Source organism: Episyrphus balteatus, chromosome 3 (genome assembly GCF_945859705.1).
Source record: "Episyrphus balteatus chromosome 3, idEpiBalt1.1, whole genome shotgun sequence".
In the NCBI taxonomy this organism is placed as follows: domain Eukaryota; kingdom Metazoa; phylum Arthropoda; class Insecta; order Diptera; family Syrphidae; genus Episyrphus; species Episyrphus balteatus.
The window spans coordinates 102,413,459-102,430,705 of record NC_079136.1 but is presented as its reverse complement, the minus strand read 5'-3'; the positions used below and the strand labels follow the sequence as shown (position 1 = coordinate 102,430,705).

Genomic DNA, 17,247 nt, shown 5'->3' with positions numbered 1-17,247 from the left:
GAAATTTCGCACACATGTAATCGTAATCATGGTCTGTATCTATTAAAGAAAAAAAGATGAAAATCGGCTAAAAACGGTCAAAAAACGTGTTTTTTTAGAACTTGTTTCTTCCGTTATTCAGTCAAAACTGACTAAACGATTCCAAGTTTTTGCACATGTATGCATAAGGCCAAAACCTACATGTTCTATAAGTTTGAACGCTCCAAGAAGCTAAAAATCAAAAATTACCCAAAAATACCCCTAAGAAACAATGTGTTTTTCAAAAATTCATATTTCGAAACGCAGAGTGTTGGAAAAAATCCGTATCAGGCGCCTAATTTTTTTTTTCCCTTTCACCTGGCATCTTTAGAATTGTCAAAAAAAATTTCCTTTGCCCAAAATCATCATTTCGTCATAGCCCCAACACGTGTACAACGTTCAAACAAAACGTTATAGCTTAGTTTCAAAATTTTTTAGAATTTTTTCTTAAATGCAGTTATTCTTAAATTAATCTCATCTATCTATAGCAAGAAAAGTCAATTCTATACGACTTTGCGTTTAGATTTTAGCTCAAATTTCATCTTTTCGTTTTACCCCTGTTTACCCTATTAAATGACGGAATTTTTAAAAATCCTTCATTTGGATTAAGCTTTAGGTTATTATCTTTCAAATAAGCTATAGAGGTTTTTTGTATCTCTTATAGTTTATTTTTAATTCTGAATTGAAATTTTTTGCAGCACTGCGAAACTGCGAGAGTGTAACGTTAGAAAATGGCGTCACTTTTTTGTGGTGGCTGTCATGGTTCATCGATTTATAAGACGTAATTACGTCAAAAAATGTTACGTATACACCACAGTAACCCAAATAATGACGTAGAAGATTGGAATCAATAACCACCATTTCAGAATGGCACTAGGAGATTATAATTTTATTTTAACGTTTATGTTTTTTAAAGTTACAACATACAAAATGTTACACATACACCACAGTGACCCATAATTTCTTTGATCTCACGAAATCACTTGAATTACCTGTTAGGAAAAAATTTCTTATCTATTAAAGTTTTATAAAATACCATCTGAAAGCTTATTGTCTTAGCTCAAAATATATATATCGATCAGGTCTATGAGACATCTACAAAAAGAGCTAGAATTTTTTGAACTCGATCAAATTTCATTAAAAAAGCAAAAAAAAACATTTATTTTTATGTTCTCAGGCTATGCAATCAATTTTTTTGTTTGAAAACCTATAAAAAATATTTACCTCATATAAAGCTTATTATTTCACCTTTTATATGACGTATCAATCTCATTTCAAAGATGCCTACAAGAGAAGTTAGAATTTTTTAAAGTCAACCATGTCGAATTTCCAGACTAAGATTACGGTACTTCCCACACTGGTGGCTGTTCGGGGGGCAACAGATCTCCACTGGTGTTTTGAGGTTTTTCGCAAGTTTCTTGATTTAACATTGTGTAGCTTGTAGTTAGTCTTCCGTTATGTGTGATATACCAAATGAAAGGTAATTGTATCAGGATGCTCACAAAAGTTTAATAAAATTTCTATTAGCTCTTGGTCAAAAGTTATAACCTATTGAATCCTAAAATTTTGTTTTACCTTTATCTCAAAATTGTGTTTACGAAAATGATTGAAATTTCGCACACATATAATCGTAATCATGGTCTGTATCTATTAAAGAAAAAAAGATGAAAATCGGCTAAAAACGGTCAAAAAACGTGTTTTTTTAAAACTTGTTTCTTCCGTTATTCAGTCAAAACTGACTAAACGATTCCAAGTTTTTGCACATGTATGCATAAGGCCAAAACCTACATGTTCTATAAGTTTGAACGCTCCAAAAAGCTAAAAATCAAAAATTACCCAAAAATACCCCTAAAAAACAATGTGTTTTTCAAAAATTCATATTTCGAAACGCAGAGTGTTGGAAAAAAATCCGTATCAGGCGCCTAATTTTTTTTTCCCTTTCACCTGGCATCTTTAGAATTGTCAAAAAAAATTTCCTTTACCCAAAATCATCATTTCGTCATAGCCCCAACACGTGTACAACGTTCAAACAAAACGTTATAGCTTAGTTTCAAAATTTTTTAGAATTTTTTCTTAAATGCAGTTATTCTTAAATTAATCTCATCTATCTATAGCAAAAAAAGTCAATTCTATACGACTTTGCGTTTAGATTTTAGCTCAAATTTCATCTTTTCGTTTTACCCCTGTTTACCCTATTAAATGACGGAATTTTTAAAAATCCTTCATTTGGATTAAGCTTTAGGTTATTATCTTTCAAATAAGCTATAGAGGTTTTTTGTATCTCTTATAGTTTATTTTTAATTCTGAATTGAAATTTTTTGCAGCACTGCGAAAGTGCGAGAGTGTAACGTTAGAAAATGGCGTCACTTTTTTGTGGTGGCTGTCATGGTTCATCGATTTATAAGACGTAATTACGTCAAAAAATGTTACGTATACACCACAGTAACCCAAATAATGACGTAGAAGATTGGAATCAATAACCACCATTTCAGAATGGCACTAGGAGATTATAATTTTATTTTAACGTTAAGGTTTTTTAAAGTTACAACATACAAAATGTTACACATACACCACAGTGACCCATAATTTCTTTGATCTCACGAAATCACTTGAATTACCTGTTAGGAAAAAATTTCTTATCTATTAAAGATTTATAAAATATTCCTTAAAAAAATTATGCAGAAATCACTTTACCTATTCTATTTTTACCAACTTCCAAAAACGAACAGTTTCTCAGTTCGTCTTTTTTTTATTGTGTTTGTTACATCAGAACTTTCGACTGGGTTAACCGATTTGGATGATTATGTTTATATTTGAAAGCTGGTGCTTTCAGTGTGGTCTTAATTCAATTCTCACAGTAGCATCTGTGTGAAAACCATAAACGTACTTAAGTTTCTATCCATAGAAATGAAGATAGGACAAGAATATAATACAACTTCTTTTACATATTCAACATATTCAACAACATATTCACTATCACTGTGTTTACTTTCTCTATTCATATGTATAATAAATAGGGTATCTCTTACGCAAGAGACTAAGGAAAAAAATCATCTTTTTAAATCCTATCCACCACCTCCACCTTTATCTATTTCAACACCTCTAATAAATCAATAACATCTCCCCATTTTAAAATGAGTCACTTCCATTTCTTATTAAAGAAAGGTTTGTATAAAGCCCTTTTTTGAAATAACCCCATTCATTAACCGCTTTCTGCGTCACCTAGTTTCAACAGATTAGCCCACACATTCTAATAAAAGTGGATTTTCCATTTCCATTCAACAGCGTCAAGTGTAAATTCCTAGTGAAAAAGTTAATGCGGTGACACTTCCTGTGAATGTGTCTCGGCAGTCGTCACTATCCCACCCCCATTGTGTCCCAGCAAAAGGCTTAAATTTAGACCACCTACAATAACAATACAAAACAGTTAGATCAATGTGACGTAGGGATTTTCCTTTGACTGAAGTAATAAAAAAAAAATACTTTTTTCGAATACCCGCTGCATTAGACCCTTCAAACATTTTTTTTTTTTATTTTAATGTCTGAACGTATTGGGTTTCACAAAAAAAAGTCATTAAGGCCCTAACTAATAGCCAAAAGGCAGGAAAATGGAACGAAATAGCGAAAGTACATCGCCAGACATGTTAATGTCAAAAGTTACTTCTTTATTGAGAAATTACGTTTTCTCATCTTCCTGCGCACCGCCCTTGCTGGCAGTTCTCTAGCAACAGTGAATAACATTTTCAACACACAACCAGGCAAGCAAGTAAAAAAACAAAAAGGCAATTTTCTTTCTCAGAACATTTCGTACATTTCCTGGGCTGTTTATTAAAGCGTGTTGATAAAGATTTCTCAATGATAGCAACAGTTGCTTCTGCAAGGTACTGTTAGCTTAGCTTATAATAAATCCAACGATGCTTTTCAAAAAGAGATACCTATGTACATAACACCTAAGTCCTAAGGGCCACTGATCTAGTCTCAATGGGTATAAACTCGATATGCTACACAATCTGTGTGTAGGCCACTCATTGCATACATTATTCTATTGAAGCATCCTTCAGTATGTTGTCTTTCCGGGTGCGTCCCTTGACCTTTCGTTAAAAAAAAAGGTTTCATGTAAATGAACAGAACATATAAAATATCAGAGAGAGAAAGAGAACAAAATGCAAAATGGTTAAAGTAAATTCATTGCCACTAGCATCGCGGTGGTGAATGGCCAGAGTCGTTATAAGCTTCTTCTTTTTTCTTTCAATTTAAATTTACATCAACCTTTTAGTGAAATTAGAAAAAAAATATGTATCATGTATAAAATATACATTTTTTTATGTCGTTTTCGATTGGACGTCCAGAAGCGTCCGGAAGCGTTCAGAAGCCTTCTGAAACCATTTTATTGGCATGAAAATGACAGCTAGAACGATTCTGAGAAGAGAAATTCTCTTCTCGATTTCAAATCACAATCCACTCAAGAAATACTAATACATGAATTTTCAAATGCCAAAAAAAAAAACTCAATCAGTGTGTTTTTTTTTAATTCAAGAAATTGAAATTAATAAAAAAAATAGAAATATGTGCATAAAAGCGATGGAACTATTTATTATGATTATCTTCTTTGTCATCGTCCTCATTATTATAATTTTTCAACTTTAATACCATGTCATTCGTTAGCCAGAAAAAACATTAATTAAAATTTTTGACATTTAGAATTTTCAAAAACGCAAAAAAAACAGAATTGAGTGGAAGTGATTCAAACCGTTTTATTGGATTTCAGAACGAGTTAATCCTCGAGTGAAACCAATCGAAAACGACATTAATAAAGGCTTTAAAATTTCTCTCAATGCTGAGTAAATTTAGGTCGTGATCAACGAATGTAAACAATTTGGAATTTGGAAAAGTAAATGTTATAGTTTCAATCTCAAAGTTTCAGAACACAAAATGAAAATTAATTTTTTTTGAAGAGTAAATGAGAAATCAAGAAGACGGTTCTATGACAGGTGCAGTTTTATTGGTCTAATTTAAGGATTGACTGAATGAAAACTTTTGAAATTACACATACAATTTTGAAAATTAGCATATAATTCTCTGCGAGTTTGGGGTCTATTTTCTTATTTTTTATTTTCTCTCTTTTTTCTTTTCAAGAAACGTCAGGAAGATAGAAATACATAACATTACATTTTTTAATCTAATCTAAGGACTAGAAACACTGCAGTTTTGGAAACTTAGTCCATCGACTGATACAACACAAGACATTATTACAACACAGAAAGACAAAGAAGATAAAAACAAGAGAACATATAGTGTTCGTGGCACAAAGGGGGAGACATAGTTGAAAATTGTCTCATGTTATCGCACAGGCGGCTTCAGTTAAGCTGGCGATTTAGAAAAAAACTTCTGAGCCTACCGTTGGGCTCGAACCCACGATACCGGCTCTGAAGTCAAGACTTGACTTAGTGCCTATTCCTCTGTGCCATGCCCAGCTGCAAGACAGGAATAATTTTTAAATAATAGGTAAAGTAAACTAATATTCATGCTAGGAAACATTTAACATCACTGGAAATTTTTCATTGGGCGATTTTGCAAATAAAATGTCAATGGGAACAGAACATGGATGGGGTGGGAGTTCATATAAATCAACCTAATTTAATTAAATACTTTAACAGTACCGACAAACTTACATATGTACATAAAGCAACGAATACGTCATTGGTGCAGCGGGTGCAGGTTGGTAGTGGGATACTGACTGGTGGATATTTTTAACAACTACAACTGGTATCTCCCATGAAAAAAGAAAGTGGATGGATTGTGGATTTGTTTATTTTATTTCTGTTCAAATAATGAAAAGCTTAAAATGTTTTATCGCGACAGAATTGAGGTAATGAGCACAAATACACCGATAACTACTGCGAATCTGAATATTGTATAAAGATATAAATACGATGGTTGATATGTATGTATGTTCATACCTTGCCCCATATATTTACATGTATGTATGTTACTTATGATACAGCTGGTTTAATCGGGTGTAGTTTATTGGATGGCATTAGGTCAGTCGTCAGTGTATAGGCGGTTTAATGATAGTACAAAGCAATTATACCTAAAGGCTGCGGTTGGGTTGAAATGTACGAGTAGTAGGTGAACACTTTTCAGGCGGAACAACGTAATGGGATTAATTTATTTCAAACTAAATTGCACTGGAATTTAAGGGAGTGTCATTGGTGATATTGCATAGCACTATTCGCTATAAGGACCTTCAAAGCATAGATAGTAAGTATGTTTTTTTTTTTTTTGTTAGCTTTCAAGTAAATTCTATGTGGCCATAACAAATGATAAAGAAGTACTATAACTTCTAACATATGTATGTTTAGATTTAAATTTCAAAATAAATTTGAGAAATTTGCCCTATTTTCCGACTTCTTTTATCGCGGTTTAATTTATTTGAGTACACCTGTCTTACCATGAATTGTATTTAGAATTACTAAAAACGCATAGGATAAGAAAAAAAGGAATGTGCGTACACAGTGAACCTGAACATGAAAATGCCTTTTGAAATTTAGTCCACACGATAATAATTCGATGCAATCGCTGGTTTAATTTCATTTTGAAATGTGTCAAAAAGCAAATATTTACTCTGATATACAAATGCCGGAAAAGAAGTATAACTTCAAAAATGTTGCTAACGATAACACTATAACCAGTCTTATGTGTAAATTAATTTATGGACTTCCATAATCTGTTGATGTTCCAATTGTAACATCATATTTGATCATTTAACTTTTTCCACCTATTTCTGATTCGTTAAATATGCGTTTATGCGGTGCACTAATTCGCAAGTTTGATCGTTTCTTTTAAGTTCGTGAATTTAGAAAATATGAAAGTAAGGAATAACAACAACACCTTAGTCCCTCGGCTTAGCTAAGCCCAAGGGGCTAAGTTGTTGTTATATTTACATGTAAACTGCTTTTTTTTCTACAGTTTAGCTCGATCGTAATAAAAACCTGAACCACCGATTAAAAATTTGACTTATCCAATTGAGCTGAAATTAAAGCAATCTTAAAATCTGCAAAGGCTGAACATTTTATGGGGTTCCCCCGACCAAATTTCAAAAATCGATTTCTTGCGGTCACTCCAGTGTACGCACAAGTATTGAGAGCCAATGACAACATTGCCAAGAAGCCATACGAGATTCCACATCTAGCATGCTTTACTTGTTATTTTACTAGGCCAATATAACAAAATCCCTACTGGTTTGATGATGATTGCCAGATACCAGATGCAGCTAAAGAAAGAACTTAAAAAGTGGCACTTTACAGACGCACCAGAGCTATAAATGAGATCTACGAGAAGAAGAACGGAGCGGGAACATTGGCTTCTCAGAATTTAAAAAGGGGCGAAAAAGTAGTATCGAAATAGAAGAATGCTAGGCAAGAAATAGGTTCGGACGTTTTATTAGACAGAAAAATGGAGATCTCAAGGTTATAAACCTCAAACTGAAAAAAACAAAGAAACATCGTTATAGAGTCATTAACGATGGTTATGATAAATCACTTCGGCAAACTCTACAGTGGCCAATTTAGCCCAAAGGCAGATTGTACCAATCAACGTTGATGATAAAGACCAACATTTCCATTTCCAATATAAAAGGCATTATGCTCCTTAACAATGAATATAAGATTCTCTCTTGTGTATTATGTAAACGTCTGAAGACGTCTGAACAGTCTTTTACAAAGGTCCATATCAGTGTGGCTTAAGACTATGAGTATCCACCATCGATCAAATTTTAGATTATGGCAGTGGCAAATCTTGGAAAAAAGACAGGAGCATCAAACAAAGGTTGTAAACAAAGGTTCAAAGCAAGACAACGCGCTGTCATGTGCTCTTAAAAGAATAATACAGAATAATAAGTCCGTGCAACTGCTGCCGACGATATTGATATAATTAGAAGACCACCGCCAATATCAGTGACATAGAAGTAAAATAAAGTGATTATTCTTTTATGAATTTTTACGTGCAACCTAATAGATGGATTAACGTACAGTCCAGTCATGCATTTTAACTTTTAAAGTTACCAACCATGCAAACAAAAATGGTTTTCTTTCCATAGGTAAATAGACCAATAAAGACAAACGTGCTTTTAAAATAACAGACAAAATATTTGAAGTACCTACCTACTATATCTCTATAGATTATTACCCATATGGAAAGGGGCGGGGTCAATGGTCAAGAGACATTTTCTCCTTGGACTAAAGACAGCGTTGGCACTAAAAAAATAAGAAACGGTCTAAAAAAAGGGCCCGATACAGAAAAAGGGCCCAAAACATAAAATTTCGTACAAACATAAAAACCTTAAGAACACCAAAAACCTTTCATAAATGTACCTACTTAATTCAGGGCTGACACTATGGTATTGTGAGTCTTTCATTTCAACTAACCTACATATAGAAATGTGGTATTAATTTAACATCATTACATATTAAAGCTTGAAAAAATGCTAAAATTGGTGGTACGATTTTTATGCTACTGCCCCGGAAAGAGCTTATAAGAAGCAATTTTTTTTTTTTTTCTTGAAACTTAGTGACTCTTAAGGGCTCATCATAAGGTGTATGTCCTGGAAGTTTCGCGAAAAACGTTTAATGCATCTGTTTCCACCTTAGGCCGTGTGTGAATTGCGTTAAATAGTTAACACCGTGTACAATTTTTGATACTATTGAGGTGAATAAAAACTTTTCAGCTGTTAAAAATTTATTGGGCTCTGGGACCTGGTTAAATTTGAGTTAAATTTTTTTTGCAGATGGTTTTGTTTTGTTTTTTTTTTTTTATTAAAAAGGAGTATGATGGCAGAAAAATTTTAAACAATAATCCTAACAGCTGAAATTTTTTTTATTAAACTCAATAGTGTCAAAAATTGTACACGGTGTTAACTATTTAACGCAATTCACACACGGCCTTAGTCTGTGAATTATTGGCTTATGTTAAATAATTAACTTCTAGGACATCAACTCCGTTACTTTGGAATGGTAGGTATGTTTCGAATAAACTCCTTGAGCTGAGCTGATTATGAATATGCATTCAAACAGTTCATCCAAACTATTATTTCGTACCCGAATAGCATACCAAAATTCTTCTTCATTCTGAATTTCGAAAGTTGATCGAAAAGTCTGATTAAATTCATAAAAAATGGTCTATTTGTATTTGGTCATTCAAAAATCAAAAATAAAAATAAAAATTTAAAAAATTAAATAAAATGACTAAAATTATTTTTTAATTTTTTATTTATCTAAGAAATTATTTATTATCTGTCTATAAATGCATATTCGAGATTGAATGGGTTGACGTTGTTAACTAACTGTAGCTTTAAAAAGATATATTTCTAATTTTATTCTTTTTTTTTCATCATAATGTTACCATAATGCAAGCAAATTAATGTAGATACTGCAGACCGTAACCCACTCAAGAAAATAATGTGTTCACCACAACGAAGGTTGATTTCTTAAGCTAACGTTTATATCAGGCATTTGAATCTAAACAAACTCACACTTTTTGAACATATGATTCAAATTCACCACACCACATATTACCAACTCGTTTCAATGCACGTGTAAGCTTGTTATTTGCCTATCTGCTTCTGCAGATAAGCAACTAATGATTTATATATTGCGTATGTATTTTGATTTTGCCAAATTCTTGTCGAGTCGGGATATGAGAGAAGCTGAAATGTCTACCTTGATCAGAAGTGTGGAGAATATGCTGTACATATTTCGTGGCTATTCACTGTTCATGTTCAGTAGTCAGCAGTAGTACCTACCATAAAAATCTTCTCTCAATTTATAATAATGTGTGGTTGTATGAGTTTTTGTGAAGTAGGTATCTACTCAGAGAAAATTTACTATACTCTCTATATTATTTTTTTAAATGGACATAAATTAAATATGAGAGGAAAAAAAATGTTTTCTTTATACCATTTACTTATTCAATTTTTGAAATTGTATACCAAAAAAAAAAACATAACATCTTAATTACCTTGTTATATCCTTGAAAGTTCTCTATTTCTCCAGCTAGATGATATCCAAATTTTCTGATTCCATATACATGATGCCATCTGGAAAGATTTTTTTTTGCAGGATGTCCTTTATGTCCAAGGATTTTCCTTATAAACTGTTTGATTTGTTGTATTGTATTGCTGGTGAATTTCGTTTACTAATAACTTGTTCAACTATCATTTTTTGACTAAAATTTTCACATTTTCACTATTAGGGATTCCATTGTTCTTTTAGGGGAAAAAAGCGGAAATAATTCGGTTAAGAAAAACAAACATACAAAATACAAAACAGAGCATGTGAAAAACGGCTTTTCTTTTATTTTTAACAATATAATAAAAAGGTATAATTGATGCAATTATAAAACACTAAATTATTTTTAACCTCGCAACCACTTTTCCGATAAGAAAGAGATACGAGTTGGAACAAAAACTAAAGGAATTTCACTTCACAAAGCAGAATGAGCCACAAATCGTTATAAATACACATACAAAAAAAAATGGAGCATATTTTCAAGGAGGTGGGCGGGGAATTTTGGAGAATCATTTGAGAAAGGAAGTTGGCTGAAAAAGTTATTTTTCATAGTTGCACGATATTCACCACACCTATTATTTTTAGTTTAATGACACATAACACACTTGATGGGATCAAACCAATAAAACTAAAAACATAGTTGATTTAAATAATAAAAAAATTAAGTCTATTTGATTGGAGACGATATCCTTCGGAAGGATTCATTCCATGAAAAAATGCAACAACAAAAACAAACTAAAAAAACCAAGTTATATACATACACAATGAAGCAGGGAGGGTATATTCTTAAGCATATATAGAGGTGAGACAGGAAAAGAGAGAGAAAGAGAGTTAGAAAAAGCAAAAGGTTGGAACACTAGGATACTTTTTTCACTGGTATCCCCTCCCGGGAGAGAGACACCCAGTACGAGATACAAAAAAATCAGAAAATTTTCATTTTCAATTTTTCACAAAATTTTCTTTCGATTTTCAAATGAATTTTCTTCAAATTTCGTTCGTTTAACTACTCCATTACCGTAAAAACAACGTTTATATACAATCCACCCATTTTTTTACAGGATCTAGGTATATTTTAAAGCATCTTTTGTTCTTCGATTTAATTGTATAAAGAAAAACAAAAAATAAAATAAACAATTTAAATTATAATAATTTTCTACTAAAATGCTCTTTGAATTCTCGTTTGTGGTTAACAATTTGAAATATTTAAAAATATAAACTTGAATTGCAAATTAAAAAAATTAAACTAGAGCAGTTAATTTACCGAGCTCTACACACTCGACGACCACGACGGCGACAACGACGATGTATGATGAAAATTTTTCTCATTTTGTAGATGGAAAATACTAAAGACTTTTCCTTGCACGCTCTATGTGTGTATAAGTGCGTGCGGAAGTATGTGTGGTGGATAACGAGGATACTTAACCAAACTTTCCCAAAAAACTGCCCTACGCGTGTTTTCTCCCAAATATTTCATGGCATTGTCCCTTTCTTTCCCCATTTATTTTCTTTTGCTGTCCTTTTCTCGTAGTGACTCCAGAGATTCGAGGAAGATTTTCTAAAATGATTAACTTATTGCTTCTTGCAGTGTTAAAATACTTCTTGTAGCAAATTCACCACACACATTTTCGGTGAGTGGTGTCTAGAATTTCAACTTTAACGCATGTTCTTTTAATCACATTTTTAAACCCACCATGTTGAAAGCTCTTATCCAGGTTAAAAAAAAAAAAACAATTTAAAGCTACCTAATAATAACCATCCATAATTTGACAAGCAGTGACACTTGCTCTTCAATTTATAAAAATCTACCTCTTTCAAAGCTTTATACCAAACTTTGTACTGATAGCTCCTGTTTATCCATTTGCCACACTTTCCTTTTTAATTTTTCATATGACTTCCAGTTTTCCAATAGGTTCAAAGTTATTCACCACATTTTTGAATATTACTCCCAGTATTCTAGTAACAAAGCTTTATGAGTTTCATATGTATATATCTTTTTGCTAGGACGTAATTTTGCTGGTCACATGCGTGCTGAGGCCACCCCAGTATTATAGGAATGGATAGGTACATTTTCAAGTTCGTTTTGGCCATTTTTACTGATGTGCGCCTTCTGCTTATTTTTCGTTCTTGAGATGGTGTAAGTAACGGATTTTATCACCATTTATTGAGTGTATTGTGAACCTACGAATACGCAAGCTAAAATAATGTTGATGATAAATAGTGAATAACTTTAGAGCTGGTTGACGTCAGTGAGCTTTTCATTGATTTGACATCCAAGATAATGTAGTTTTGTTAGTGGGTGGCCATATTTTGGGGTTGTGTTTCGTTTCTTGTGTGACGTAGGCATTCAGTGGCGGTTGTTTGCTTCCTGCCTCGAAAGAGTAATGAGATCCTTTCGACTAAGAGAAGAAAATGATGTGGGCTGCAAAGCAAATGCGTATTTGTTTCTGATGATGGTGATTCATTTAGAAGGAATTGTTGTTGTTTGTTTGTTTTTTTTTTGGCAAGAAATTATATAATTTTAAGGGGTTTTGCGTGGGAACAAAAGATGCGTGGTATCCAGACTGGTGTTTACTGTTGTTTAATGTAATAGCTGTAAACAATATGTACAATGAACATTATGGTCGTTGTTTAAAGGAATCGGAATACTAAAAAAACACTGGTTTGATTAATTGGAAATGAAATCTTCTTTTTTTTCTTGTTAGAAAGGCATAAATTAAACGCTCTTCCTGAAAATAACTAGGTACATATGGTCGGCGTAAAGCAAAATTGTTCTAAATCCACTTTTTACCAAAAATGAGTTAATGATGCAGTTTTACTAATTTGAGGGTGCTCTTTCCGAATTTGAAAACCGTTTTTGTCAAAAAAATAATATAATTTAATGGGACATAGAACAATAAAAACAGGGAAGTAGCCTTTTGAAAATGAGCCCGAGTATTCTTGATTGTTCTAAGTCCCATCATATTATGTTCTAAGTCCACTTTTTATTTAAGGAAAAAACGTACTTGTATAGAAATGGTTCTATGTACAATTTTGGGTTTTTAGTTTTAAAAAATATATGTGTGATAGAAATTTTAAATGGACTGGGGAAGATCACGTTGTGGAAGTATTCAAATGGTTCCTTTTTTCAAAAACAGTACGTACAAAAAATGTAAAAGGAAAATATTTCAGTAAATATAAGATTTAGGTAAACAGTGCGCCCATGTACCTATCTTGAACTTATTTGTATTTAGAAAACAGAAGGAAAATACCAGAAAGACCATATTTTAACTCTATTTGTATACATACATTTAGGTATGCACATACACATATTTTAAAAATTGACGCATATAATAAGAGAAAGTATCTAGTCATAATAATTAATAAAATTTTAAATGCAATAATTATTTTAAGTCAAACACTGGATTAACTTCTTTAATGTTAACGGTACTATTACTCGTTGCTTTAATGTTTTTTTGTCGCGATAAAATTAAAATTAAAATTAAAATTAAAATTAAAATTTAAATTACCTAAAATTAAAATTAAAATTAAAATTAAAATTAAAATTAAAATTAAAATTAAAATTAAAATTAAAATTAAAATTAAAATTAAAATTAAAATTAAAATTAAAATTAAAATTAAAATTAAAATTAAAATTAAAATTAAAATTAAAATTAAAATTAAAATTAAAATTAAAATTAAAATTAAAATTAAAATTAAAATTAAAATTAAAATTAAAATTAAAATTAAAATTAAAATTAAAATTAAAATTAAAATTAAAATTAAAATTAAAATTAAAATTAAAATTAAAATTAAAATTAAAATTAAAATTAAAATTAAAATTAAAATTAAAATTAAAATTAAAATTAAAATTAAAATTAAAATTAAAATTAAAATTAAAATTAAAATTAAAATTAAAATTAAAATTAAAATTAAAATTAAAATTAAAATTAAAATTAAAATTAAAATTAAAATTAAAATTAAAATTAAAATTAAAATTAAAATTAAAATTAAAATTAAAATTAAAATTAAAATTAAAATTAAAATTAAAATTAAAATTAAAATTAAAATTAAAATTAAAATTAAAATTAAAATTAAAATTAAAATTAAAATTAAAATTAAAATTAAAATTAAAATTAAAATTAAAATTAAAATTAAAATTAAAATTAAAATTAAAATTAAAATTAAAATTAAAATTAAAATTAAAATTAAAATTAAAATTAAAATTAAAATTAAAATTAAAATTAAAATTAAAATTAAAATTAAAATTAAAATTAAAATTAAAATTAAAATTAAAATTAAAATTAAAATTAAAATTAAAATTAAAATTAAAATTAAAATTAAAATTAAAATTAAAATTAAAATTAAAATTAAAATTAAAATTAAAATTAAAATTAAAATTAAAATTAAAATTAAAATTAAAATTAAAATTAAAATTAAAATTAAAATTAAAATTAAAATTAAAATTAAAATTAAAATTAAAATTAAAATTAAAATTAAAATTAAAATTAAAATTAAAATTAAAATTAAAATTAAAATTAAAATTAAAATTAAAATTAAAATTAAAATTAAAATTAAAATTAAAATTAAAATTAAAATTAAAATTAAAATTAAAATTAAAATTAAAATTAAAATTAAAATTAAAATTAAAATTAAAATTAAAATTAAAATTAAAATTAAAATTAAAATTAAAATTAAAATGATGGAAGATATCCTCATCTGTTATTTCGCTGCTTGATTTGTGAACATTTTGTCGGATATTTTTTGCCTATTATTTCTGGGCCATAAATAAAATGCTTAGCAGATTTGGAGGCCTCTATCGTCGATTCTAAGGAAAGTAGCAGTTAGTGAGTTTTTCGTTTAAACGACGATATTGCTATTTTGTGAGCATAGATACTCTCGGAACTTATTGCCTTCAATTAGAATTTTATTTTCCTTATAAGTTCTCAACAGCACCCACACAATGTTTGAAACTTGGTTCTCATAATTAGTATATTTTCTAAATGGAAGAGAAGATAAGACGATGAAGGAATAAAAAAAAAATTGAAAATTAGTAGGGTCTTTGTATATGTATAAAATTATTATAATATTTTTGATCTTTTGATTGCCATAACCCAAATTTTGGTCAAAAAAATTTCCCTGACAATGTATAATAACTACTTTATTGAAGGTCTTCCTTTTTCATGTTTGCAAAAAAAAAAGTAAATAACTAATACAGAATTTTTTTTTACAATTTTTTCATTACTTCTGCCATTCTTCTTTCAAAGTTATTTACCGATTTAAAAAAAAAATACAACTCTCTACGACTTGCCGCCTAGAAATTAAATTTTTGTGTACAATGTCATTATATCCCTATTTACCGGCTATGTGTGGATTGGCACCTCCAAATGCTAATGTTTTTTTACATCACTTTTTTTCGTTACAATTTTTTTGTCATAATTTTTAAACTAAGGGTGGACTAGCAAAAAAAAAGTGATGTAATTTGTTGGAATTATTAAGGTTAGTTCAGAAAGGTCTAAAAAGTTTTTTTCGTGTACTGAAACAGAAATCATTTCACATAATTTTATATTTATTGTAACTTTTGAAAAATGTTTGAATATAATTTACTAAGCATTTAGCTTTTCTATGTGCTTATATCGCTGGCTGAGAATTGTCAACTCACCTATATTCACCTCTAAAAAGTTACAAGAAACAACTACCGAAAAGTAAGAAGCTTCTCTCCAAAGGCGGGAAAATGCTCTCATGTCACTCCAAAAGATTAAAGACCTATTAGTCTATCATAATTTCTGCTTTAAACTCTAGAAAGAATGATAGACATCCTTCTAAGACAGGAAATAGAACCATGTCTGATCTCTAAGGCACAACATGCCTACACTAAGGGGAAATCGGTCGAAACTGCTCTCCATTATCTAGTTAGCACCATTGAATATTTACTACACTACAAAGAGTACACTCTTGTCGTTGAATTATGTGACTTTAAGATACGAAACCATCAAAAATGAACCTTTTTTCCACGTTGATTATAAAATGTTCATCTTAAACGCAAAATCATTCCGAATAATAGTTAAATCAATGTGGTTTTCATTGATTTAAGGTTGTTTTATGGTGGCTTTTCCCTCAGTGTAGAAGGGTAAGGTTTTAAGGTTATAGTTTATGCGGCCGATGTGGCAATTGCCGTAACAAGCAAATACCCACAGACCCTTGCAGAACTGCTGCAAACAGCTTTAAACATGCTAATTCACTGGGCTAAAGGATGTGGATTGGATATTAATCCCCACAAAACGGAACTTGTCCTCTTCACGAGGAAATACAAGATTCCAGACTTCAAACTCCCTACAACTAAAAATGTAACACTTACTCTATCCGATCAAGCTAAATATCTAGGACTCATTTTTGATAAAAAACTGACCTCGAAGCTCAATATTGAAGAAAGGGTTAAGAAAGCCAATGTGGAACTCTTTTCATGCAAAAAAGCCATTGGTGGCAAATGGGGCTTTTCTCCTAACATTGCACACTGGCTATACATATCGGTCATAAGACCAATACTTACATACGGGATGGTAGTTTGGTGGACTGCACTGGACAAAGCGATAAACTTAAACAAGCTTATCAAAGTCCAAAGGTCAGCTAGTATGTGCATAAGCGGTGCGCTAAATTCAACCCCTTCTCACGCCCTCGACATACTACTAAATCTCACACCCTTAGACATTGTCAGCAAACAAGTAGCAGCAAGCTCAGCTACTCGTCTAAAAGCAACCCTTCAGTGGACCAGTAATAATATTGGCCACACTAACATTCTAAACAACTTCGGATTCTCAATTGGTGTTCGATAATAATTTCCAGAACTCTATTCCCTCCAGAACTGAATGGGAGGACCTTAGCACTCTGGACAATGACTCTTTACACTTCTATACTGACAGTTCAAAAACCAACGAAGGTGTAGGAAGTGGTATATAAAACTGAATCTTAGTCTTTTCTTCCGCCTACCAGACCAATGTAGCGTGTTCCAAGCGGAAATTCTGGCGATTAAGGAGGTTATCTCTTGGCTCAGAGAAAACGTAATATCCAATACAGATATTCGGATCTTCTCGGACAGCCAAACAGCTATTAAATCCCTTGCCTCCGTCACTACAAATTCAATAACGGTCCTCGACTGCCAAACATCTCTAAGGGAGATGTCTGAGCAATT

The 17,247-nt window shown here is 30.5% G+C and overlaps 1 protein-coding gene across 19 annotated transcripts in view; it reads right to left on the bottom strand.

The window, feature by feature from the left end:
- Nucleotides 1–11,710, bottom strand: part of LOC129913228 (regulating synaptic membrane exocytosis protein 2) — a 202,312-nt gene extending 190,602 nt beyond the window's left edge. For 5 of the 19 annotated variants that reach the window (XM_055991789.1, XM_055991795.1, XM_055991798.1 and 2 more), the window contains exons 1-2: nt 11,098–11,299; nt 10,033–10,279 (exon numbers count right to left, since the gene is read on the bottom strand). The gene's annotated coding sequence lies outside the window, so the exon portion shown is untranslated. The other 14 variants (XR_008772010.1, XR_008772009.1, XM_055991802.1 and 11 more) reach the window with 9 other exon arrangements.
- Between the last annotated feature and the right edge of the window lie 5,537 nt (nt 11,711–17,247).